This window comes from Prionailurus viverrinus, chromosome B1 (genome assembly GCF_022837055.1).
Source record: "Prionailurus viverrinus isolate Anna chromosome B1, UM_Priviv_1.0, whole genome shotgun sequence".
NCBI classification, from domain to species: domain Eukaryota; kingdom Metazoa; phylum Chordata; class Mammalia; order Carnivora; family Felidae; genus Prionailurus; species Prionailurus viverrinus.
The window spans coordinates 171,792,160-171,818,124 of NC_062564.1; the positions used below are offsets into that span (position 1 = coordinate 171,792,160).

Genomic DNA, 25,965 nt, shown 5'->3' on the forward strand with positions numbered 1-25,965 from the left:
AAGAAATACTCAGCCTTAGATGCTTACCAGGCATCCAAGGATGTCCTTGGATTCCATCCGTATATATACGATTCCTGAGAAGGTAAAGGAGGGAATGCTGGCTGACGTCAGCGGAAAAGGCAGTGTAAGGGCCTTTAAAAATGTATCCCTGTGTGAAAGCATTTCCCCAGATCCTCATCAACACTTGTTATTTTCCTTTGATTGTAACCATCCTTGTAGGCGTGAGATGGTATCTCATGGTCATCTTGATGTGTCTTTCCCTGCTGGCTAATAATATTGAGCTTCCTTTCATCTCCTTACTAGCCATTGATATAACTTTTTGGAGAAATTTCTGTTTACTATAACCTTTTGAATCCACTCCAATAATAGTTTTGCTCACAGCACTCCACCAAAAGCTCCCTTGGTATAGCCACGTTTTACTTCAAGAGGACTCTTTTGTCCTCTTCTTGCTAGGATGACCAGCAGCATTCTGTCCCATAAACACTTTTGTCTCTTGGCATCCAGGATAGACAGTCTTCTGGGATTTCCTCCCTCCTCCCTGACATTCCTTTTCTGTCACCCTTGGCATCTCTAGACATAGACGGTCCTCATGACTCAGTGCTTGAACCTCTTCTGTTCTCTGCACTCATGCCCTTGAAGCCCTCATGGAGCCCAGGGCCTTAAATCCCATCTTTATGCTAGAGACTCCCAAATTTATATCTCCAGCCAGACATCCCTTCTGATCTCCTGTCCAGTGCCTTCTTCACATGTCCGTTTTGATGTTTAGCACCTAACTTGTCCCAGACAGACTGACTTCCTCATCCCCTCTCGCAGCCTGCCTTTTCCATACTCTTCCCCGTCCAAAGTCCACCTCATTGAACTTTCGATTGCTCAAGCCAAAAACCTCAGCATCATCCCTGGGTCGCCTTCTTTCCACCCCAAAGTTTGTCATAAATCCTGGCAGCTCTATCTTCAAAACATATCCCAAATTCTTACCACTGAGAAAATTATAAGGCAGTCATTAACACACAGACATTTTATGATTAAAATATGGAGTGGAAAGGTGGCATGCAAGTCCTATGTACAATATGCTTCCAACAATGTGAAATATGCTTCTAATAAAGATTTGAAAGAAAGTCACAGAACCAATATCCTGAAAAATCCACAGAGATATTTTTATATTGTCCCATATTTTTCTTTGAAAATATTTATCCAGCTATAAAACTGCCGGAAAGATTTCAGTGTTTCTAATATTGACAGATGTTTGTGGAGTACAGTACCATTTTATTTTTTATTTTTTTGTAATTATTTTTGTATTTTAGAGAGAGAGAGAGCATGCAAGCAGGGGAGAGGGGCAAAGAGAGGGAATCTTTAAAAAAAATTTTTTTTAATGTTTCTTTTTGAGAGAGAAAGAGAGAGAGAGAGAGCATACAAACAGGGGAGCGACAGAGAGAGAGGAAGACAGAATCCGAAGCGGGCTCCAGGCTCTGAGCTGTCAGCACAGATTCTGATGTGGGGCTTGAACCCACAAACCATGAGATCATGATCTGAGCCGAAGTTGGACACTTCACTGACTGAGCCACCCAGGCACCCCGAGAGAGAGAGAGAGAGAGAGAGAGAGAGAGAATCTTAAGGAGGCTCTGCACTCAGCATGGAGTCTGATGTGGGGCTCGATCTCATGAACCCTGAAATCATGACCTGAGCTGAAATCAAGAGTTAGATGCTCAACCAACTGAGCTACGCAGGTGCCCCAGTGCAGTACCACTTTAAATAATTCTGTGACATAGTAAGAAAGGGAGCTCATTTCTGGAGGCCCTCTTGTACCATTGTTTGCAATGCACATTGTTACCAATGTATGCAAATTGGTTCACAATATACTATCTCATTTAATTCTCTGACCCTTTTAAAAACACAGCTTTATTTAGGTATGATTGACACACAATAAATGTTTAAGATATCTAATGTGTAATTTGGTAAATTTTGACATATGTGTATATCTGTGAAATCATCCCCAGGTGAGGATATGGGCATATCCACCACCTAAAAAATTTCCTTGCACCCCTTTATAATTCTTTCCTCCTGCCTCTCCCTGCTGCTTGGCTCCCCCAGCAAACACTGATCTATTTTTTGCCACTAAGGATTAGTTTGCATTTTCTAGAGTTTCATGTAGATGGAATCATATATTATGTAGTCTTCGTCTGGCTTCTCCCAAACAACCTTTTATGTCTTATTCACATCTATGGTTGAAGAAATACATTCATAGAAGTTATGTAATAAGAGACGGCCCTGGACTTCCAATCCATTTCTGTCTGTCACCTCAATGTGTTGAAAGTAAAGCCTCAAATGGTTCAATTAACTGTCATACTGGTAAGTGGCCGAAGTAGGACAGAAACCTATTATGCCACATGTCTCTCTGTTATTTACGTCACTATTGCAAAGAGCATTATGATGACTTTTAGATTTCACTAAATCTGCATTTTCAGAAGTCCCAGCCATGAACTCGACCTTGATGGTGGCCTTGGACAGAAGATCCAATGTGGTACGTTTTGACAAAGCTTCCTTCAACACAGTTTCTTTCAACTTGTCCCAATAGAGATACCTACCTCTATTGTGTCTTTCCTTGAAACTGCCTTGTGATTTCCATTGGGTTATTGTGCTCCTTAGAACAACACCTGAACTGTGGTTAAAGAGAACCACAGTTAGGCTCCTTCCCTCCTTCGTTTCTCTGCTCCTTCTCTCTCTTCCTTACTTCCATCCTTTCTGTCTTCCTTCCTTCCTTCCTTCCTTCCTTCCCACTTTCCCCTTTCAGCTTTCTCTTTTAAAGATTCAGTTGCAATTTATCCGCATTGTCATTTTTGTTACCACTGCTTTATACTCTAGATGGCCTAGACTACCAGAATAACACATTACATTGGAACAAAATGCTTGGTTTGTGATTTCCAAAACCGCCACATTGCTATAGCTTGGTTTTCAATTCATACATTTGTTAGGCTTATGAAATGCTTTTATAGCTAAGAGATCACATAAATTTAACCTTGAACACCTTTTTTCGTATCTGCAAAGTTTAATTAGCGCCTTAGGAGTTGTTTACTAATTGAAAAACAGGTTTGTAAAGATATAAAACAGTTTATATAATGGGCAGTAAGATGATACTTTGAAAAAAGTATTAAAATTATTCAATACTTGTCAGAAAGGTGGGGAAAATACCTTTATAATGTTTTAAATCACCTGTTTAAAAATGATTTTAAGTGTGTACAACTATTGTATTCTATGAGTGTGAACTTAAATGCCAGAAACCATAAGTTTCAACAAAATTTCTGAAGATCTTGGCTAGCTAACCTATGAAAAATAATGCTCTATATCCACTGGGACAAAGTTTTTAAGGAAATACAAGGAACTGTGACAGCAGCCCCCATATCACAAATGCAAGCTGGAATACTCTGGGGACAGTATGTCAATATGAGCATTAATTGACCTGTGAGACTGAATTATAAAGTAACAAGCTGAAAAGGAATAGAAATCATCTTCAGAGCCTGGCTGTACCTGCCTCATATTCTTGGACTTACGCCCAGCGACTCAGCAGAGTAGGGAGATAGTGCTAAACAATTCTTTAAATGATGCTACTGATAAGGGAGGGATAAGTTAACCTCCATCCTTTCTCCTAAAAAATTCCGGATTATAGATTTGAGTTTGTATTTATGAAACCCTGAAATAGCATGTAAGTCTTTTTTTTTTTTTAAGAGACAGACCAACTGTATACATGGAAACTGGCGAATTTTTAATAAAGAAATAAAATGTAACCTTTATAAAGAAATTCTTCATGACTTCTATGCTTTGTGAAACCTGATGGTTCTGATTTCTGATAACTTCAAACTTACCTTCTATTCATTTTTACGTAGCAAGCCAGGCCTAAGAGGTTATCCCCAGGGCACAATTTATAAGGGTGATGACAGAGAAATAAATATAGCATGGCCAAGGAAAGAAGTCAATGTTTTCAGTTGAAAATATCCAGTTGAAAAACATGAAATCAAGAGAACAAAAGTATAAAATGAACATCAGGGTAAAAGGTGGGAAATGGAATGTTCTAATTCGGGCCAGATTTCAACTCTTTTGACTTCAGTGGCATTTATTCTAGAGATACCGTTCCTGGATCTCTCTATTTTTATATGTCCTACATTCTATGAGCACACAGAGTGGAGAAGATACAGAGTGAGCCGGAGTGAGGATACCCACATATTTTCCAATTACCTTGGCAAAGTTACTTCATCTCTCTGACCTTTTCCCGTGTGTAAAATGAGGCTGCTCACAGGGTGCTGGAGGGTTGAGTCCATGTGTCAAGTGCTTAGCAAACAGAGAGCCCTCGGACATGGGGGCTATTACAAGGGGAAGGACTAAAAACATAAATTAGTTTCATGGAAGTTTGCTTTCTCTCCTTTTCTTGCCTTGGTTTACAGGACAAAGCCTATTTTCTGCTCTTGTTCAAAGTAGCCACCACTAACTGCCTGCCAGTGCTCATCAAACTTTACTTAAGTACCGCTTATATCAGAAGAACCTTGGGGCCGCTGGGTGGCTCAGTGGGTTAAGCGTCTGACTTCGGCTCGGGTCACCATCTCATGGTCCGTGAGTTTGAGCCCTGCGTCGGGCTCTGTGCTGACAGCTCAGAGCCTGGAGCCTGCTTTGGATTCTGTGTCTCCCTCTCTCTCTCTGTTCCTCCCCCGTTCGTACTCTGTCTCTCTCATGTCTCGAAAATAAATAAACATTTAAAAAAAAAAAAAAGAAGAAGAACCTTGAACTCTGGAGGCCCACAGGTGCCTGCATCAGGTGAGATGTGCCTTTTGAGATCAGGTATTTCATCATTTAAAAAAATTGTTTTGCCCATTTTGTACATTATGTCATAGTAGATGTGCATCTGTTCTAATATAAAATATTTCCCCCATGTTTTCTAGCACACTTGTCACTCTAGGAGGATGTGGGTTTATCCTACAATTTCTAATAACTCCTAGAATTTGGTTGCGTGTTCCCAGGGTGTGAAAAACTCAGTTTGAGAAACAGACTGGCTCGCAGCCCTTAGGATCTGTTCAGTCAGAAAGAATGAGTGAAAGCAGATCCTTTGTCTCAACCAGTGATTTGTCCTCTCCAAGGTCCTGTAACTAGTGTGGTTTTCACTTTTCTGGATGCTGCCTCCTCTCTCATGGGCATTTCCTTGTGGCTGGTTGTCTTAGGTCAGGTTTTAAAGAAGCAGAGCCAGAGAGAGGAATTCAATGCACCATGATTTGTTGATGGTAAAATTATCCAGGAAAGGCCTTATGAAGGAGGAAAAAGAGCCAAGCAGGGATCTGGTCTCAGGTAAAGTCTGACCTTGACCTGATCCACAGGGAAACATTTCTGGAGCATGAACCACCCTGCAGAATTGTCCTCCCTTTAAGACAAGGCAGCAGCTTCTGTATCCCAGAGTCAGTCAACTGTTGGCTGTGCTGTCTTGGTGGCCTGTTTGCCCCAGCGTTGATGGCTAACAGCTTCCAGGTGGTGCGTGTGGAGACCCAATCAGTGGATCCCTCAATCTTGAGCACATTCCACATCTTCTTTGCTATACAGTGGGACTCCTAGTTTTACTTGTGCTCCCCTTCCAGGAGGAATCAAACCATCTGGAAGCCCTCGGATAGTGATGCTGGATGAAGCCCTGGAGACAGGAAAGGGAGATCCATACCAGTGATACATGTCTGTTTCTATCAAGATAAACTGCGGGCATTCTCAGGATGGAAGAGGTTCAATATAGTCAACATGCCACTGCATGGCTGTTTGGTCTCCTTGCGGAATGGTGCCGTATCAAGGGTTCACCAAGACCTTCAAAGTGCTAGCTACTTCATGGTCATCTGGCCTAACCCACCCAATGCTGTCACTGCAAGGGATCAATGTGATGTTCTATAGGATGTCTAGAAAGTGCAGAGCTCTTAACACTCCATTATGATGGAATGTGAGAAAGGAAGCATAGCCCTGGGGCAAGACCATAAATGTATATTGTTGTCAATTCCTTGGGACTACAAACTGTTTCTCCCCTTCTTTTTGGATTGGAATAGAAAAATGCATATCAGTGATGGCATACCATGTACCTGAGGCCATATTCATCTGCTCTAACAAAGATACCACTCCCGACAGGTAGATATGGCAAAGCTACTCGTTTGAGAGCAGCCCATGGAATCACTACCATGCATACCACGGTGTTGCAGGACCCTTATTCCTAGAGATTCAGTCATTGAGTCTGGATCTAAACACTGAATCTTGTCCTGAACCAGGCAATGAATTATAACTTCTCAATGGGGTACCTTCGCTTAGCCTCGTCATTTTCCATCCTTGATGTCTTTTACTTGTAAGTGGTATCCTTATCAATCGCCCACCTATTTTGCCCTTAGGGACGTTGAGTTCTATTATCTCAATAAACCTCTGCAAGTCAGGCTGCCTCTTTATTGCCAACCTGACCTTGTTGATTATTATAATTGCAACTCCTGGCTATATACGTAGGAGTAGAATTGCTGGATTAAAAGGTAATTCTATGTATAACTTTTGGATGAACTGCCAGATTGTTTTCCAAAGTGGCTGCATTATTCTATGTTCCCATCAGCAGTGTATGAGGGTTCCAATTTCTCCACATCCTTGCCAACACTTGTTTTTCTCCTTTTGATCCTAACCATCTTAGTGGGTATCTAATTGTGGTTTTAGATCCTAACCATCTTAGTGGGTATCTAATTGTGGCCATCCCTGATGGCCAATGATGTTAATCATCTTTCAAGTGTGATTTGGCTGGCCATTTATAAATTTTCTGTGAAGTTGTATCTATTTGGATCCTTTACCTATTTTAAAAGTCTTTTTATTATTGAGTTGCAAGAGTTTTTTTTATATTCTAAATACAAGTCTGTTATCAGATATATGATTTACAATTACTTTCCCCCATTCTGGGAGCTATCTTTCCATGAAGTCAGTCATCTAGTCATCTAGCAGGGCCCTCACTGCTACTGAGTACCAGGTAAATGACTGATAACATACTGGATGGCAGGAATTTGTGATCAATTAGACATATTTTCTGCCTGCAAGAAAGACAGAGCAACACAGAATTGGGGTACCTGGGTCAGCTCCTGATTTTCCTTAGTCCTCTGGCCACTGCTCATCTCTCTAACATTTCCAACTGCCCCAGAGCTCAGTCCTGAACTCTTCTTTTTTCTAACTCCATTCATTCTCTTAATGATCTTACCCATCTGTAAACAAATGATCCCAAAATTTGTATCTCCATCTCAGATCTCTCCCCTGAATGCCAGACTCGTTTATACAATTGCTCAGTTGACATATTCTGCTGTATATTTAATAAACATTGTGAACTTAAGTGACTATATCTGAACTTCCAATATTACTTTCAAAATGTGTTGTACCCCTACCCTTCAGTTTCACTAAATGGCAATCTTGTTCTTCATCACTCAGTTGAAGAACCTTAAGACAGTCAGCAAAACTAAAAGGCAACTGATGGAATGGGAGAAGATATGTGCAAATGACATATCAAATAAAGGGTTGGTATCTAAAATCTATAAATAACTTATCAAACTCAACACCCAAAAAACAAATAATTCAGTGAAGAAATGGGCAAGAGACATGAATAGACACTTCTCCAAAGAAGACATCCAGATGGCCAACCAACACATGAAAAAATGCTAAACATCACTCATCATCAGGAAAATACAAATCAAAACCACAAGGAGCTACCACCTCACACCTGTCAGAATGAATAACATTAACAACTCAGGCAACAACAGATGCTGGTGAGGATGCAGGAAAAGAGGATCTCTTTTGCCCTGCTGGTGGGAATGCAAACTGGTGCAGCCACTCTGGAAAACAGTATGGAGGTTCCTCAAGAAGTTAAAAATAGAGCTACCCTCCAACCCAGCAATTGCACTACTAGGTATTTATCCAAGGGATACAGGTATGCTATTTCAAAGGGGCACATGCACCCCAATATTTATAGCAGCGCTATCGACAATAGCCAAAGTATGGAAAGAGCCCAAATGTCCATTGATGGATGAATGGATAAAGAAGATGTGGTATATATATATATTGTATACACACACACACACACACACACACACACACACACACACACAATGGAGTATTACTCGGCAATCAAAAAGAATGAAATCTTCCCATTTGCAACTACGTGGATGGAACTGGAGGGGATTATGCTAAGTGAAATTAGTCAGCCAAAGATAAATATCATATGGCTTCACTCATACGTGGAATTTAAGACACCAAACAGTTGAACATAAGGGAAGGAAAGCAAAAATAATATAAAAACAAGGAGGGGGACAAAACATAAGAGACTCTTAAATATAGAGAACAACAGAGGGTTGCTGGAGGGGTTGTGGTTGGGGGAATGGGCTAGATGGGAAAGGGGTATTAAAGCAAGACACTTGGGATGAGAAATGGGTGTTATATGTAGGGGATGAATCACCGGAATCTACTCCTGAAATCATTATTGTACTACTAACTAAGTTGGATGTAAATAAATAAATAAAATTAAAAAATAAAAATAAAATATGTTTAAAAAATAAATAAATACTAAGATATATTTGGGCTACTGGGAGCAGAAGCTCAGACAAAAGGGAACATGTTGATCCATCTTGTCTTCCCATTCTCAAGGAAAAAATAAATTTAAAAAAGTGCATTTACTGTGATGAGCGCTGAGCAATGTATAGGAATGTTGAATCATTATATTTCACACCTGAAATCAATATAGCACTGTATGTTAATTATACTTCAATTAAAAAAAACTCAAAAAATTTAAAAAAAATTTGTTTTGCAAAAAAAAAAAAATCAAGCTTAAACTCATCTTTGACTCCTTTTTTTTCTCTCACACCCAACATTCCACTTGACATTAAATCCTAAAATCTCCACATTCAAAATATATCCAGATTCCAACAACTTGTCACCACGTCACTCAGTGCTAATAGCTGGGTTTGAGTCAGTAACATTTCTCATCTGGATTATTGCATCGGCCTTTTAGTTCATCTTCCTGCTTCTGCCGTTATCTGCCTCCTACAGTCTATTCCTAACATAGCAGCAAGAGTGAGTTCATTTAAAATGTCAGATCATGTCATTCTACTTATAACTTTCCCATGGCTTTCTATCTCAAGTAGAGAAAAAGCTCAAGCTCCTGTATATTCTGTGAAGCCATACATGACCTTGTCTCTCTCCCCTTACCTCTGTATCTCATCTCCTCCTACTCTCCTCCCAACTGACTCCACTCAGCCACACTACTTCCTAAATCATGTTCATGCCTCAGGGCCTTTGCACTTGCTGTTCCCTTTGCCTAGAATACTCTTCCTGAGGTGGCCTTATCACCACTTCCTTACCTTTCTCAGGTCCTGGCTCAAATATCCTTGTATCTGTCAGAGTTCAGTCAGGGAAGCAGAACCTCTGTGAGTGTTGTAGGACAGGGGATTTATTATAGGAATTAGATCATATGTAGCTGTGGGACCAGCTGGGGACATGAAAGTCCAGAGTGGTGATAGTCACTATCCAATTCTCCTGAATTGGAAGACAGAGCTTGCCAGGAAATCTGAGAAGCCAAGGACACCCAGCCACTAAATTAGACCATGAAGGGGGAGTTTATGGACAGATCTATGGGAATCTGTTTCTTCTGTGTAGTTACAGCCTCTGTGAGTCTGCAGCCAAACTCTGTGAGTTTGCTGCCTTTCTAAACATATTTAATTTTCTTTTTTAAAAAATGTTTGTTTATTTATTTCTAAGAGAGAGAGAGAGAACAAGCTGGGGAGGAGCAGAGAGAGACACACACACAAAATATGAAGTAGGCTCCAGGCTCTGAGCTGTCAATGCAGAGTCTGATGAGGGGCTCGATCTAACCCACAAACCACAAGATCATGACCTGAGCCAAAGTCAGACACTCAACTGACTGAGCTACCCAGCACCCCTAAACATATTTCATTTTCAAATAAAGACAAGGGCAAAAGCGTACTTCTTAATAACATCATGCATCTAATAGTGCAAAATTCCACTGTATCACATTAGTTGTTTACATAAATTCTTTTTTCTAGCTAAGTGAAGCCCCTTTTTGATATTCTGTAACATAAATTCTAAAATTTAAGGTTGACTGCTATTCATACAGAATGTTAAATAGTAGGGGAATAAGGCAGAGAAAACGAAAATATATACACAAATATATTCCTATCAAAGTAAGAAAGAAATGTTCATAACTACCATAGTCCTCGTCTCTGCAAATGATCATTTGATGATCATTCATATTTATGACTTCCTTCTTCTATTCTCATAGGTTATAAGTGTGGATTGAGAGAGACAGAAGGCACTATAGCAAGAATAGAAGCCATGGGGATCTGAGTTACTTGCTCACACAACTTACTTATTCCTTCAGGATCTATTAGAGGTCTTATCTAGACATCCCATTTCCAATTAATAACGGAGTGCTGCTGTGCACATCCAGCTCTATGGCTTGATGGATCAGTCAATACTCAGAGCATTATGGACCCTTTAGTTTGAATAGTTTTGTCTTTGCTAGGGCCCACTAGCAAGCTAGAAGCTCTGTCTCAAAAAGGAGGATAGTTATAATCAGAGAGGAGCATAGTTTTGCCTAAAATCTTAACTCTCTGAACTGGGGAGCTGCTCGAAGGCTCCATACAGCAGCCCTATCAGTCACAGACACCTAGGTCACCATGCGATCTTCTGGACAAGACAGACCAGACGGCCACACAGCTTTCATGGCAGCCTGGACCCATTGGAGAGTCATCTCTTTCTCTGTACTGCACTTGAAATGGGAAATCCTTTGCGTTGTTGGATAAATGAATCAAAGCAGCAGTCCTAAATATGCATATTGCCCCCCAAGCACCCTAACAACACAAGGTGTTCTACTTTTCCTCAGCGATAAGGGGATCATATGTGGCAACTTGTCCTTACCCTTGGGAAGGATGTCTTAACATGGCCCATGCCTCTGGACTCCTAGAAATTTCATTGAGGTGGTAGGTTCCCAAATGTTTGTGTTTTATATCCTACCTCCGGCCCCGTTGTCTATCCAAGATGTCTAGGATGGTTGCTATTTCTCTGTTGCCCACAGGTTCAATCCATGTGAAAACATACTCATACCCTTTCCATGCAGATTGGTAAAGTCCAAACCTCCTGATGCACCCTACTCTACCAAACCCTAAGTTCCAGGAACACTCTCTAAAGGTGCAATGAATGCCTTCCCAGGTCTCCGGGTATTGATCATACTCTGAACATTGCATGACTGTTTCCTGTCTCCTCTTGGTAAATTTCTGCTCTTCCTTTTAGATAGAAATAAAATATCTCTTCTGTGAAGCCCATCCCTCATTCCTCTCTATTGTGCTCCTAAACCCTCTTTTGTTCTTTGATGATACATTTATCATGTTGTATGAGAACTACCTGCTTCCAGGTAAAAGCTCCATAGCAGAGTCTGCCCTACTTCTCTTTCTACCTTCTGATCTTGGCATGCTTCGGTGCATTAGTTGGAGCTCAGTAAATGTGCCTTGAATTCATTAAGCTTCCCGCCTGGTTGGCTGTCTTCAAATTGGCTATGATCAGTACAGGGCTGAGCTATCCTGACTAGTCCTTATTTTGAATAATTAATATACTAAATTTTCTTCTTCTCCGATGCAAATTTTTAGTTGCATTTATTACACTTTTTTTTTCAACGTTTATTTATTTTTTTTGGGACAGAGAGAGACAGAGCATGAACGGGGGAGGGGCAGAGAGAGAGGGAGACACAGAATCGGAAACAGGCTCCAGGCTCCGAGCCATCAGCCCAGAGCCCGACGCGGGGCTCGAACTCACGGACCGCGAGATCGTGACCTGGCTGAAGTCGGACGCTTAACCGACTGCGCCACCCAGGCGCCCCTTATTACACTTTTGTAATAAAAGATGATACATGGGAATGAGGTCCCCATATCCCTATTCCCACAAAAATTTGGAGATAAAAATTTTACCTGAAAATTAAACAAGAAAAAGAATTCACATATCATGGATGTAACTCATCTTATGTTGGAAGAAGGCCAAGATATTGTCTGTAAATGTGTGATGGAAGAATGGGTTTGTCCAAAACTTCAGGTTAGGCCACCGGCAGGTCAAATGAAGGAGACAAGATTGGAATTTGATTATGATCATAATGATCCTGAGATAATGGCTCTCAGAAGCCATGGTCTGGCATTGACAAGGAAGCCCCAAGAGCCAGAAGCTGGCAGGATCCTTTCCAGTCCTGCACAGGAGGACAGCCTGACCTCTAAAAGGGAGTCCTCCAATGCCACCATCTTACAGGTGCAGCAGGCTGTCGGAACCTCAGACCATTGCGCTCTTGGCCTCACATCACTCTCACCCTTATTCTGATTCCATTGGATCTAGCAAGTGATCTTCTGGTTGCAATTTGGCTTCTATCACATCATACAGGATGTGATAGTTGCAGTTCTTACTGTAAATTAAAAAATAAGCTCTGAGTGTGGCGAATACGAACTACCCTGACCAAAACAAGTCTCTGAGACTAAAGGCTGAGACTCTGACCCAATTTTGGCAGCCAGCCTGCCTTTACCGTGGTACCTTACCTCCTTTTTTTTTTTTTTAATGTTTATTTATTTTGAGACAGAGAGAGACAGAGCGCAAGTGGAGAGGGGCAGAGAGGGAGGGAGACACAGAATCCATAGCAGGCTCTGGGCTCTGAGCTGTCAGCACAGAGCCCGACATGGGGCTTGAACTCACAAACTAAGAGATCATGACCTGAGCCGAAGTGGGTCGCTCACCCAACTGAGCCACCCAGGTGCCCCCGGTACCTTACCTTCTTCTGTACCTTCCCCCAAACCACTACTGGTATGATCACCTCCAAAGTATTTGTATCTGCTTCTCTGTGGACTCCCTTTGGACTCACACAGTACCTTATGTTACTTTCTTTTTAAAATATCCATCTTGTCTCTCCTTTAGATCAGTGTCCTTCGAACATTTTTGGCTACCATGGACCGTAAACAATGTACTTCCCTCATACATTTTTTTGACATAAAATTTTTTATCATGAGCTTAAATAAGTGCAAAGAATATAATTTCTGGTGCATTATACACACCAACAAAGTTTTACTCTTTTGTTTAAAAAGAAATTAAAAAAAATTTTTTTACGTTTATTTATTTTTGAGACAGAGAGAGACAGAGCATGAACGGGGGAGGGTCAGAGAGAGAGGGAGACACAGAATCTGAAACAGGCTCCGGGCTCTGAGCTGTCAGCACAGAGCCCGACGCGGGGCTCGAACTCACGGACTGCGAGATCGTGACCTGAGCCGAAGTCAGTCGCCCAACCGACTGAGCCACCCAGGCGCCCCAAAAAGAAATTTTTTTCAATGTTTATTTATTTCGAGAGAGAGAGAGAGAGACAGAGCACAAGTCACAGAGGGGCAGAGGGAGAGGGAGACACAGAATCTGAAGCAGGCTCCAGGCTCTGAGCTGCCTGCACAGATCCCGACGCGGGGTTTAGCTCATGAACCGTGAGATCGTGACCTGAGCCAAAGTCAGACACTCAACCAACTGAGCCACCCAGGCGCTCTAAGTTTTACTGTTTTAAATGTATCCAATGGAATTAAATGCTATAACAATTTGATACTCACTATCATGTATTTTTAAAATACTTAAGCCAGCTGTTCATTAACATTTTACATTGTTCCTTTTTGCTCTTTATCTCTTATTTCATTTCCATTTCTCCCAGAAAATTTCATCCTAATGTAATGTATCTTTATGCCTAAAACTCTTCTATTTATCATTCCAGGATAATTGTCTGCAATATGGAAATTCAATTTTATTCCTATTTCTTGTGGCCTAAGTCTTTAAATGTTTGAAAGTATCTTCTAGTCTGACTTATCATTATTATAAGTGTATTATTAATCAAAATATCATAAATGTGTTACAAATTTTATAGGTAATTATTAAACATGAAAAGCAAACATTTTTTTGAATACGGCTGCATTTAAAAAATGAATTGATGCATTTGTGGATGAATAAAGGACTACTACTGCTAGAAGGTTTATAATAGTAGTAATATTAATAGTAAACACCCTTGCCCTACTATTGACACAGAGCTTAACATCAATTCCATTCCTGCTTTTCAGTGTTATAGATAGACCTCTGAGAAACTTTGTTCACATAAAAAAATAGATGGGAACAGAAAGAATTTTGTTGTAGCAACGTCACTACATTTTTTTGCACTCCATCTAAGTTACATGAAAAAAATACAAACTCTAATTTAGATCCGGTCATCCATTAGCTGACAACTCCATTCCTTCCCCCTCCAATTTTGTTAATTGTGAAGAGTTGGAATCAGTGGACTTGTAAGACAATCCAGTCTCCATAGTCTTTAGCTAAATCAGCACCACTGGAGGGATGTTGAATTGTACTTTTGCTTGGTTTTGCACTCAAGGCAATGCACCAGAGTTAGAAGTAGTTTGCAGAGATGTGCCTTCCTTCTGCAGAGAGGATGGAGAGTGAATGTCAAAAGGGAAGAGGGGAAAGGAGGACCAGCCTGACACAAGCAAGCACGTTCGGGGCAGACTTTTAGGAAAGAGTTTCCCCCTCCATACTCTGAGGACTGGGGAATGGAAGCATCTGTACTCATCATGGAGTTCCTGCTTTGCTGTCCGGAGCTGGGTTAAAAGAATTTACCCACTTTAATTTTGTTCTTTCTTTTTGCTTTTTGAATTAATTTCCCCTAACTTCTGTCTGTGTTTTCTCCAGTCTAAAAGAACTGGACAGATCTGTAGATGACTGTAACTAACTAGTGAGACGTTTAGTAGCTAGAGGTTACAGAGGCTGTTTTCTACAAGTTTAACAAATATAATTATTTCGGGGGTGTCTGAGTGGCTCAGTCGGTTAAGTGTCCGACTTCAGCTCCAGTCATGATCTCGCAGTCCGTCAGTTCGAGCCCCACGTCAGGCTCTGTGCTGACAGCTCGGAGCCTGGAGCCTGCTTCAGATTCTGTGTCTCCCTCTCTCTCTGCCCCTCCCACACTCACACTCTGTCTCTCTCTCTCAAGAAATAAACATTAAAAAAAATTTTTTAAAAACCTTTTCAAATATAATTATTTCATCTTACGTTTAGAGGACATTTGATTGGTTCATGTAGTGGACATCAGCTGTATCTGCCTACTCAGCATTCACTCCCCTTTTATCAACAACACATCATTTTGTTTACTGAGATAAAATTAACTCTGAATCTAGGGAGGTTTTTTGTTTAGTGTGTTGTCAATATATCACTACAGAAAAGGACAATGACATTTCGCAAGAACTTTTCAGACTTTGATAGCTTTGGCCATCTCTGAAGTTTAGAAATACTAGTTTATGGAGGGGCCCCTGGGTAGCTCAGGCGGTTAAGTATCCCACTCTAGACTTTGGCTCAGGTCACGATCTCACTGTTCCTGAGATCAAGACCTGGGTTGGGCTTTGTGCTGACAGCATGGAGCCTGCCTGGGATTCTCTCTCCCCCCCTCTCTCTCTCTGCCTCTCCCACGCTCATGCACAGAAAGGGGGAGGGGCATCTCTCAAAACAAATAAATAACACTTAAGAAATATTAGTTTATGGTAATAAATTTTTTTCTGGTATAATACTTACCCATCTGTAAATGGGGTGAATGGGTGTATTGGTTTCCCACGGCTGAGGCAATAAAGACTACAAACTGGTATAAACAACTGAAATTTATTCCCTCAAAGTTCTGGAGGCTGAAAATCCAAATTCAAGGTATCAGCAGGGTTGCTTCCTCCTAACGACCCTAAGGGAGAATCTGTTCTATGTCTCTCTCCTAACTTCTGCTGACAGACAGCAGTTTTGGGGGTTTTTGGCTCACAGATGCATCCTCTGCTGTCTTTGCCTCTGTCTGCATGTGGCATTCTCCCCATGTCTCTGTGTTTCTACATGGCTGTCTTCTTAGGAGGACATCAGCCATAATGGTTTAGGGGCCCACCTACATCCAATATGACCTCATCTTAACTAATTGCATTTGTAATGACCCTATTTCCAAATAAGGTCACATTCTGAAGTACTGGATTAGGACTTCAACTTTTCTTTCTGGGGAGGGCACACAATTCAACTCATGAGACAGTGGCTCAAAGATGAACCTGATAATGGCTTGTGTCTTTTATAATACTCTGATAGTTCGGGGTGCCTGGGTGGCTCAGTAGATTAAACGTCTGACTTCAGCTCAGGGCATGATCTCACGGTCTGTGAGTTCGAGCCCCGCGTCAGGCTCTGTGCTGACAGCTCAGAGCCTGGAGCCTGCTTCAGATTCTGTGTCTCCCTCTCTCTCTGATCCTCCCCCATTCATGCTCTGTCTCTCTCTGTCTCAAAAATAAATAAACATTACAAAATTAAAAAAAAATACTCTGATAGTTCAATTATGTGGGAATGGCAGATCAAACAGCGCTATCACCAAAGTATTGCCCAGTACGTAGTAGGTACTCAAATATGTTTGTTAAATGAGTGTTACCACTGAGGAGCTCAGGACCCAAAGACAAGAACTTCAGTCACTGTCCTGGTGAATGAGTCAGATCGTGACTGCTTGCCATATAGGGATTGGGCTTCAGGCAGTTCTGATGTGAGGGAATCCCCTCCTGTTCTCTAGTTACTAAGACAAGTAAGCCAGTTGGGAGAACGGGTGCCATTTGGGCAACAATTGTTTCCATCTTACAGCAAAGTGTCTAGTATTATGTATATGATGATATTATCCCTTATCGCCTCACACTGTTATCTGATTCAATAATATAAAATTTGGCATAATTTCAAGAGAACTTTTTTTTTTTTTTTTTTTTTTTTTGGTGATAACTTTCTAGACAGGATATGAACCTGGAAGAAAAAGGTAAAAACTGGTAAAATATTTGCCTGTTACATTTTTCCTGTTTTTGAATTGCATCGTATTTCTTCACTTTTTGGGAATTTTATTCCAAGACAATTGCCAGTGCACAGCGGAAGAGAATTCATTGTAATTTATCATGTTTACTAATGATGTAACTTTGATTGTTAACTTTTATATTCTAAATAACAGTTTGAATGATTACTTGCAAAGTCTTTGGCTTGGAAACTATTTTCATGAGAAATCATATCTCATTTCATTAAAATAAAGACAGAAAATTCATTCTCAAGGAAAACTCATTTGTCTTCTAAGAATAGCATTTCAGAGATTTAAAGAAATTAGAAGTGGAAAAATCAATTACAACTAATCTACCAGCTTGTCAGAAAGGATTGCTTTTTACAAAATATATTCTAGTTCTTTGTCCAGGTTAATTTTAAATGTCTCAAGGGATAGAGCACTTGCTATATGCCTTTGAAGTCTTTCTTTTATCTAATTGACCCTACCAGCAATCTTTTTTTCCCGAATATCTAATCTCCATGTTAGGTATTAATTTGGTGCTATTACTTTTAATTACATTTCTTTTTCCTATACTAATGCCCCTTCACTCCCAAATTCACTTTTTATACTCTCAGATATTTATAAGGAGCTAGGCATCATTTAACCTAACGACAGATGTAATAATAATCTCTTAAAGAGATCTTTAGGTCTTTCTCTACATTTTCCCTGTTTGCCTCTCTTTCTTCTCTCCCTCTTTTCTTCCCTCCTACCCTCCCATCTTCTTTTCTTTTCTTTCTTTCTTTCTTTCTTTCTTTCTTTCTTTCTTTCTTTCTTTTTCTTTCTTTTTTGCAGACCTTGTAATGAAGTGCTTACAAGTAAAAGATACTTGGCAAGAACGAGTAGAGAAAGGAGATTAGACATTTTTTACTTAATCAAGGAGAATATCAATTCCTTTGCAAATTAGCAATATATTTCTTGTCTACCTCTAGGTGCGAGTGAAGCATTTTTCTCTTGTGAATGATTTCTGGTTCCACTATAACCTCTTCTGTCTTTCAGTATTCTTCATTTCAGATTTCCTCCTTTCTATTTAATTATGTTTATATAAATTTAAAATTCAGTATTTTTCCAGGTTGGATGGTGTTATTGATGTTGTACCCTCTGAATAGGAAGGTGATGGTTTTCCTCCATTTATAAGACTTAAATTCTTGCTCTTATCTGTGTGGACAATTAATTGTGAGACACCATGCACACTGGTACTCTGGACTCAAATTTCTACTCTCTGAAGATAAGCAAAACAAGCATTTTCTGGAGGGCTGAGAAGATATCATATAGCCAGGGAAGGAGATTGCCCTGGGCATAAGAACATAAATTCTTTGTAGGCAGAACCAGTTCAATAAAATGCCAGTGTCTGCAATAACAATTCTTGGTCACCTGGGGGAAGGGTAGAGACAAAGAATGTGATGAATTTTATTGTGTACTTTTGTGCTCATAAATTAAATTTCTGTGAATTCCTGTATACAGCCCATCTATTATCGTTGTCCAAGAACAGCGGAATAAGTGTTTACAAAATTTACTAAGTATATTTTTAATATTTAGTGAAAATTTACAGGTAGATTTAATCAGCTTTCTCCTCTCTGCTGAAATTCTGCCTATCTATTTTAATAGTTTTATGACCTTGGGAAAGAAACTTAACTCCTCCGTGCCTCAGTTTCCTGTTATAAAATGGTGATACAGCCTATTGGAGGAAAGAATGTGTTACAAATTGAGAATAAATTGAGTTAATACTGAAAGGTGCTTAGCAAAGTGCCTTAATAACAACTAATTTCCCTTTTTCCTTTCATTCATTAAACAGATCTTTACCAAGTGTCTTCTCTGTGATAAAGTTGGAAATAGGGGTTCACAATATAGTAACAGAGAATGATTCAATATCTAACTGTAGGTATGAGGTGTTACAAAAACATATGACGTGCTCTCGAAGCGAGAAGTGACCATTAACCTGTGTACTAGATTAAGGAAGAGTCCTGGCCTTTGTAGAATGAGTATGATTTTGAAAAGTGGACAAGGTGACGAAAGTAGGTGTGAGTAGGTCAGTCTGTGAAGCAGAGTATATTTCAGGCAAAGGGAACAGCATAAACAAAGGCTTGAAAGCGTAGAACTACATGATGCTTGCCAGTGAGTGATAAAGTCCGGGTAAAGCATCATGACGTGGGGAAGGGAGGATGGGGAGACACTTTTTCTATTTTTGGTGAGTCCTCCATTGTATGAGTTTGGGTTGTCTTAGGGCCGGCCCCCGCTTCCAGCAGAGAATCTGAAGGGGGGCAAATATTTCCTCTCTCTGCCTTCTGGCTGCTAAGTTGTGGGCTGTGAGCTTGAATAGGGAGAACGTGTTGCCAAATTGCAAAAGTTCAGGAACGGTGGCCACAGTGAGTGGCCAGTGTTGGGGGGGAGGGGTGCCGTTGGTGACATACCGTGCCGTGGTCTGGTCTGTGTTATTTGCTGCCAGTCTTCCATAGATCCTGACCTTTTTCTGAAACAGTTCTCCATCTTTGTGTTGATGCAGTGGGCTACCTGACGATGCCTTCTCTACTTTTATTTCTGGAAAAGTTAACTAGAGTTCCTTTTGTTTGCAACCAAGACGTATCTCAAACAATAGAAAATTTAGTCTTTTTGGTTTGTTGTTAGTGTTTCCTAAACTTTGTTCCATGATACCAAGTACTTCTGTAGTAAAACACGTTTTTTTAATATAAAACCAATGTAAATGTGAAATATAAGATTTTTTGAGGGTAAAATATGTATTAAAAAATACCCATGTAGAAACAAAAGGATAAAATGGAGAGTAATAGTAATAATTTGAGGTAATGTATATTTAATGCTGACCTATGAGCTGGGCACATTGTTATGAGCTTTATGTACATTATCTTATTATATACTTTCAACAACACTAAATTGTACTTAATATGACTATCAACATTTTCAGACAAGAAAATTGAGGTTAGGAGAGGGTATGTCACTTTCCCAAAACTACCAGTGGGATGTGGTATAAGCAGGATGTAACCTGGGTAACCTGAATATAGAATGTACACTCTTAAATCTATGACGTCACAGATGAGCTGGTCATCGTCTTTCCCTGGGAACGTTGACAAAGCTTTTTATAGAGTAGGGAATATCTGAACTGGACCTTAAAGAGTAAGTAGTATCTGCCAGCTAAAGAAGATGCAAAGGGTTCAGTTCAGCCTGAGAAGTTTGTGTGCAAGGGCAAAGACTTGAAAGGCCATTATGTGTTCTAGAAATGCCTCTTGGAGCACTGGTTGATGGTGTAGTGTAGTGGTGTAGTGGTGTGGGGGAGGGTGGTAGAGACAGAGTTATGGGCTGAGGGAGGGGTGAATAAAAGGGAGGTTTGAGGTAGAGGAGTCTAAATGTAGGATTGAAATGGAATGGGAGTTTGGCCACATGAGTCCTTATGATGTGGGAAACAAAGGCAAGAGAAAACATTAAATTCCCTTTCTGCCGACAGCCCACTGACAAGTCCTGGAGACAGGCAGAGTGACAGTTCTCAAGGAACTCGATTCTGCCTCAATGATGACATTTTACTAAGGGCAACGGCAATCTCAGCCCGAACCTCCTCCCCTCCATAAGTCTACTTTAACACATAAAAATTCCTTTGGAAACTTCCTCCATCTCTACCCCCCGAAAATATATGTTGGCAACCATACTCCAAGCATATGGTTCCCTGATACACATCTGAAAGGTCTCATGACTGAGTGTTACTAAACAGTAATAAATGATCTTTTTCTAACAGCAGCTAGCCCCCTCAAAGTCTTGGAATCCTTGCTTCCAAAATTCCTTAGAGACTTATGCTATCCCTGACCCCCTCCCAACCTGAAGGTATATAATCACAACCCCAGCGCAGCCCTTTCTGCCCACGAGTTCTGTCCCTGTGCTTTAATAAAACCACCTTTTTGCACTGAAGATGGCTCGAGAATTCTTTCTTGGCCCTCAGCTCTGAAGCTCAACACTCCAAACCACATCACTTAGATTCAATAGTTAAGTTTTTATCCTTAAGCAACTGGAAGTCATCAGTGGCTTTAAAGGAGGGGAGTGACATCATCAGCATCTCTTTTTAGAAGGATCGCTCTGGCAGCAGCATGGAGGAGGGGCTTGGGTAGGGAGTGATGGGTGTCACCAAGGTCAGTTAGCAGGATACTGAAATAGCACATGAAAAACCAATGAGGAGAGCAGGAATGGGGGTAGAGAGGAGGACCCAGACTTGGGAGGCATCCCTGAGAGGGCAGCAAGAGGCCTTGCTGAGTAATTTAACTCTGGCTGTTGAGGAGGAAGGAAGAAATGAAGATGACTGAGAGTTCTAGTTTGGAAATCTGAGTAATTAATTGGTGATGTCACTTCTTGAAATAGGAATGGAAAGAGGGAAATCTACATGAGGCCTACTAGAAACGTTACATATGTTGTCTTCATTTTAATTAAACAAACCGATGATGAAAAGGTCAAAATGCCCATCTTACAGATAAGAAGATGGAGGTTCACTGAGGTTAAATAATTTGTCCAAGGTCACACAGATGGTAAGTGAAAGAGCTGAGATGTGAAATAAAGTCTTACTCCAAAGCCTGTATCTTTCTTTCCATGATGTATTCTACATTCTGATGGTAATTTTAATTTGGAAAAATAGGACTGAAACTCATGGGAAAGGGAGAGCTAGAAACATGATCCTCTCAGAGGAGGACTGGTAAAGAATGAAGAAAGATTAAAGTCTTACTGTATTGGGATAAAGAACTGGAGTTCACTGTCCAATAAAATTTTCTGCAGTGATAGAAATGTTTTATACTTGCATCATCTAATACTGTAGCCATGAGCCTGTGTAGCTATGGAACACTTGAAATGTGGCTGATATGACCAAGGAACTGAAATTTCAATTCCAATGTTAATTAATTTAAAATTAAAGTATGTGGCTAGTGACTACTGTATTGGATAGTTAGGACAAGAGGAGTCAACCAGACATGGGGACTCCATTAAAGGACAGGTCTTTCTGGTACTCCCGAAAACTCAGTAGGTATTTCATCATCTGCCTCAATCTGGTTAAGACTGGTCCTAAATTTGGGGACTGTAATTCATTAATTATAAATGTGTAGACAACACAGTAATTTTAGCAAGTCTTACATTTGAAAGGGGAGTAAGTGCAGTACTCTATTTGCCTTCTTATATGAGACAAAAATCAAAATCATTTCCTCTGTATTTACATTTTTCTGTGTGGAGTGTTATTTAAGAGCTTAAGCTCCAGGCAAATGCCTGGGTTCAAATCTCATTTCAGCCACTGAATGTGTTGTGCCTTGAGTTAGTTACTTCACGTTCTCAAACTTCTCTTCCACTACCTGTAAGATAGGGACAACAATAGTACTTTACTCATAGGTAGTCCTGAGGATTAAGTCAATTAACTACGTAAGACACTTAGCCAGTATCTGGCACAAGCTAAGCACTCAGTACCGGTTTGCTATTCTGTAACTAGTGCCTTGTTGTGATGAGTTAGTACTTTGTACTTTTCTATTTTGACATTTACTTGACTATTTTTGGACAAGTAAAGGTATTCTTTCTTTTTTAAAACTGTTTTTAATTTATTTTTGAGAGAGAGAGAGCGCCATCAGGAGAGAGGCAGAGAGGGAGGGGGACAGAGGATCCCAAGCAGGTTCTGCACTGACAGGCTGAACAGCAGCAAGCCTCGTGTGGGGCTGGAGCACACAAACCTCAAGGTCATGACCTGAGCTGAAGTTGGAGGATCAACCAACTGAGCCACCCAGGAGCCCCTGCGCAAGGAAAGGTATTCTTTCAGATGTCTAAATGTCTGACCATTCTTTTTTTTTTTAATTTTTTATTCTTTATTATTTTTGAGAGCGAGAGAGAGAGAGACAGACAGACAGACAGACTGAGAGCAAGCAGGGAAGGGGCAGAGAGAGAGAGAGGGAGACACAGAATCGGAAGCAGGCTCCAGGCTCTGAGCGCTCAGGACAGAGCCCGACATGGGGCTGGAACTCACAGACTGTGAGATCATGACCTGAGCTATAGTCGGCCACCCAACCGACTAAGCCACCCAGGCACCCCAAATGTCTGACCATTCTAAAAAGGAATACACATTAGTCAAGATAAAAAGATAGGGTTTTGGAAAGTTTTAATTGTAGGCACGAGTTTTGCAGTTACTTTTGTATTCCACTTTGATTTCCATTTTGTTAAAAGTATTTTAAATCAGTACAGTCCCAAATCATAACCCTAATATTTTATTTGTGATCGTTAAAAATCATAGCCCTGATATTTTACTGTGATCATTAAAATTCCCTTGGTTTAACCTCTAAGAGTTCATACACCAGTCAATATCGAGCAAAAATACTAGAGGCTCTAAATTTTGACTCAAAAAATTTCGTCATGTCTTGAAGCTCTGAAGAATTTCATACCACTTAAACTGGAAATATTTGAAGCCTAGTCTCTGGTTATTTCAGAAATGGCTGGCTATGTTGTACAGTGTTCAGATAGATCAAGAACTATTTAAAGACTAATAACTTCATTAAGTATGAACAAGTAATAGGATCCCTTTTGTTGCTGATTTTGTACTCTGTAATCTTTAGATTAAAAAAACCCCAGCATTGTAAGATAGTCTTGCACTCTTAATAGTGTTTGTGCAAAACACAAATGTATGTGTATATATATATATACATATATATATATTTAATGTTTATTATTTTTGAAAAAGAGAACACGACTGGGGAGGGGCAGAGAGGGAGTGAGATACAGAATCCCAAGCAGGCTCCAGGCTCTGAGCTGTCAGCACAGAGCCCGACGTGGGGCTGGAACCCACCAGCTGATGACCCTTGAGCCCAAGTCTGCCGCTTAACCGACTGAGCCACCCAGGCACCCCCACAAATACATATTTTTAATTAGATTAAGGTGTTAAGAAATCTGTGTTCAAGTGCAGTTTTGCCTAAGTAAGCAAGTCATTTACCTCTTTGGGCCATAGAGGGGTAAACATCTTCTGTAAAATCTGAGTGGATCTAGGCTCATTCTAGAATGATCTCCTAAGTGTCCTTCCAACTAAAACTCCTTGACCTTTCCTTTTCTTTTTCTCTTCGGCCTTAAAGGAAGGACTTCTAGAGGTAATGTTTACTTCCATGCTTTTACAAACATGCTCTCGAAATGTTCTTGGACTATTTCATTTCCTTAGAAAACAATTCATGGGTGAGTCAGCATGAAGGAAAAAACCTACTGACAATAGATATCAAAATTGCACGAGGTGGCGAAACGAGAAGTGATTTTCTTTGTAAACTAAAATGATGAGGTACAGAGGCACCAATTATTTATAAAACGAGTGCGCGGTGGAAGGCTTTATGTAGCAGAGGTAACGCGCTGTTACATATTCAGCAAGTCGGAGAGGGTATCAGGGGGTCCTCTCCACACAGCCTCAAAACTATTACTATAAACGTTCCTTTCAGTGAGGGAGGAAGATGTGTGTCGGGAGGCAGACAAGGAAGGATCCCAGCAAAGCGGGTTAAAAGCCTTCCCGCCTCCGCTGGTCTTCTCTCTAAATACATAATCAAGGGAATTTCCTCCTACAGCCACGGAACGTTCGGTGGCCGTTTCCACGTCACTATCAGGGCAGCCAGAAATTTTGCTTCCTCAGGCGGTGACTTCCCGACTCCTGCAGGTCCTCCGTGGGACTCCGAACGTCGCCCTCCCTTCCGGGCGCAGTCGGGCTGCGAGGATCGGAACCCGGGCGGGGGGCGCAGCGGCCAGGGGACGGCGCTGAAGCGTTTCCTGGGTGAGCGCGGCGGCCGGGCCCGTTTCCGGAAGGCTGATTGCATCAGGTGTGGAGCTGGGCGCCTCCTCGGCCCAACCTGGCGGCCAATGCGCCTGCGCGCGTCGCCCCGCCCCGCCGCCGAGCACTCCACCGCGGGTTTTCCTCCCGGTCTGGAGAAGACCGTACCGGGAGGGGCGGGCGCCATTGGTCGCCCCGGGACCCCCGGGAGAGGGGACGGCGGGGTGGGACTCCCGGAGAGCCGCGGGGGGCTGTGGGGGTGCGAGGGAATAGAGTGCGGCGGAAGGAGGATCTGCCTGGAAGGGTGGAGGCCGGTCCTGCTACTGAAGGGCAGGATGGTCTTGGGCTGGCTGATTGCCTCGCCTCTCTGGACCTGAAGGACGTAGGCTAGAACTAGAAGGCGTTCCAGTTCAGTCTGCATTTTCTCAAATTGGGTTAAATTGTGGCCTCCGGCTGTCCATGGTCCACCAACTTGATAGGCGGATCTTGGGGTGCGGGTGAGCACTTTCATGGATTTATAGGGATTTCTCAGTGGCAGTATTGTTTTCTGTTGCAGTAAGGAGTGACATGATTGTTGGCCTTCATATGGGTCTGAGGAAAATTGTTGATGAGAGGTTGTGGGGGATGCAAACACCAGAAACCGGTCTTCCGCAAGGGCAGCTTCCCTCCACCACTGATTCCTTGCAACCCCACCATGAGTCAGAGTCATGGTCCCGTCATACACTCTTTCATACACACCTAGTAGATTTCCCTCCTAGCACTCCCGATGTTTTTAATGACATTTTTGAGTGATTATTGGGTGGATGTCTGCTCACCTCTTTGGACTGTAAGCTCTATGAAGGCGGGGATCTGGGTTTTTTTTTTTTTATTCATTGGTACTCCCAGGCTTACTATAGATCTTAAGGATCCTCAATAAATTATGATAGTCGAAGCAATAAAGTACTGCCCACCCCAACCACACACAATCCTCATGTGAAGAGTAAGGACCAGCTAGGTGTGAGTTTGTTATTCAAGGAAGTAGTGCATTCCGGAAGTTTGGGGATGAGGATGAGTGAGGCGGCACTATAACTTCATAGTTACCGTTTGTTTACTTCCGGCATAATCTTCCTGACCCAGATCACAGATAAGGCTGTGTGCATAGGCACAGTAGTGGTTCTCAAAGTGTAGTCCTCTGACCGGCAGCACCAGCATTACCTGGGAACTTGTTAGATATACAGATGCTTGGGCCCCACCATAGGCCTACCTATTCAGAGACTCTGGAAGTGGGACCTATTATAAATAATATTCC

General features: G+C 41.3%; 1 protein-coding gene across 1 annotated transcript in view; it reads left to right on the plus strand.

The window, feature by feature from the left end:
• The first annotated feature begins 24,708 nt into the window (after nucleotides 1–24,708).
• APBB2 (amyloid beta precursor protein binding family B member 2) overlaps nucleotides 24,709–25,965 on the plus strand; it is a 397,886-nt gene continuing 396,629 nt past the window's right edge. Inside the window, exon 1 of the mRNA XM_047855461.1 lies at nucleotides 24,709–24,726. The gene's annotated coding sequence lies outside the window, so the exon portion shown is untranslated. The remainder of the gene's footprint in view (nucleotides 24,727–25,965) is intronic.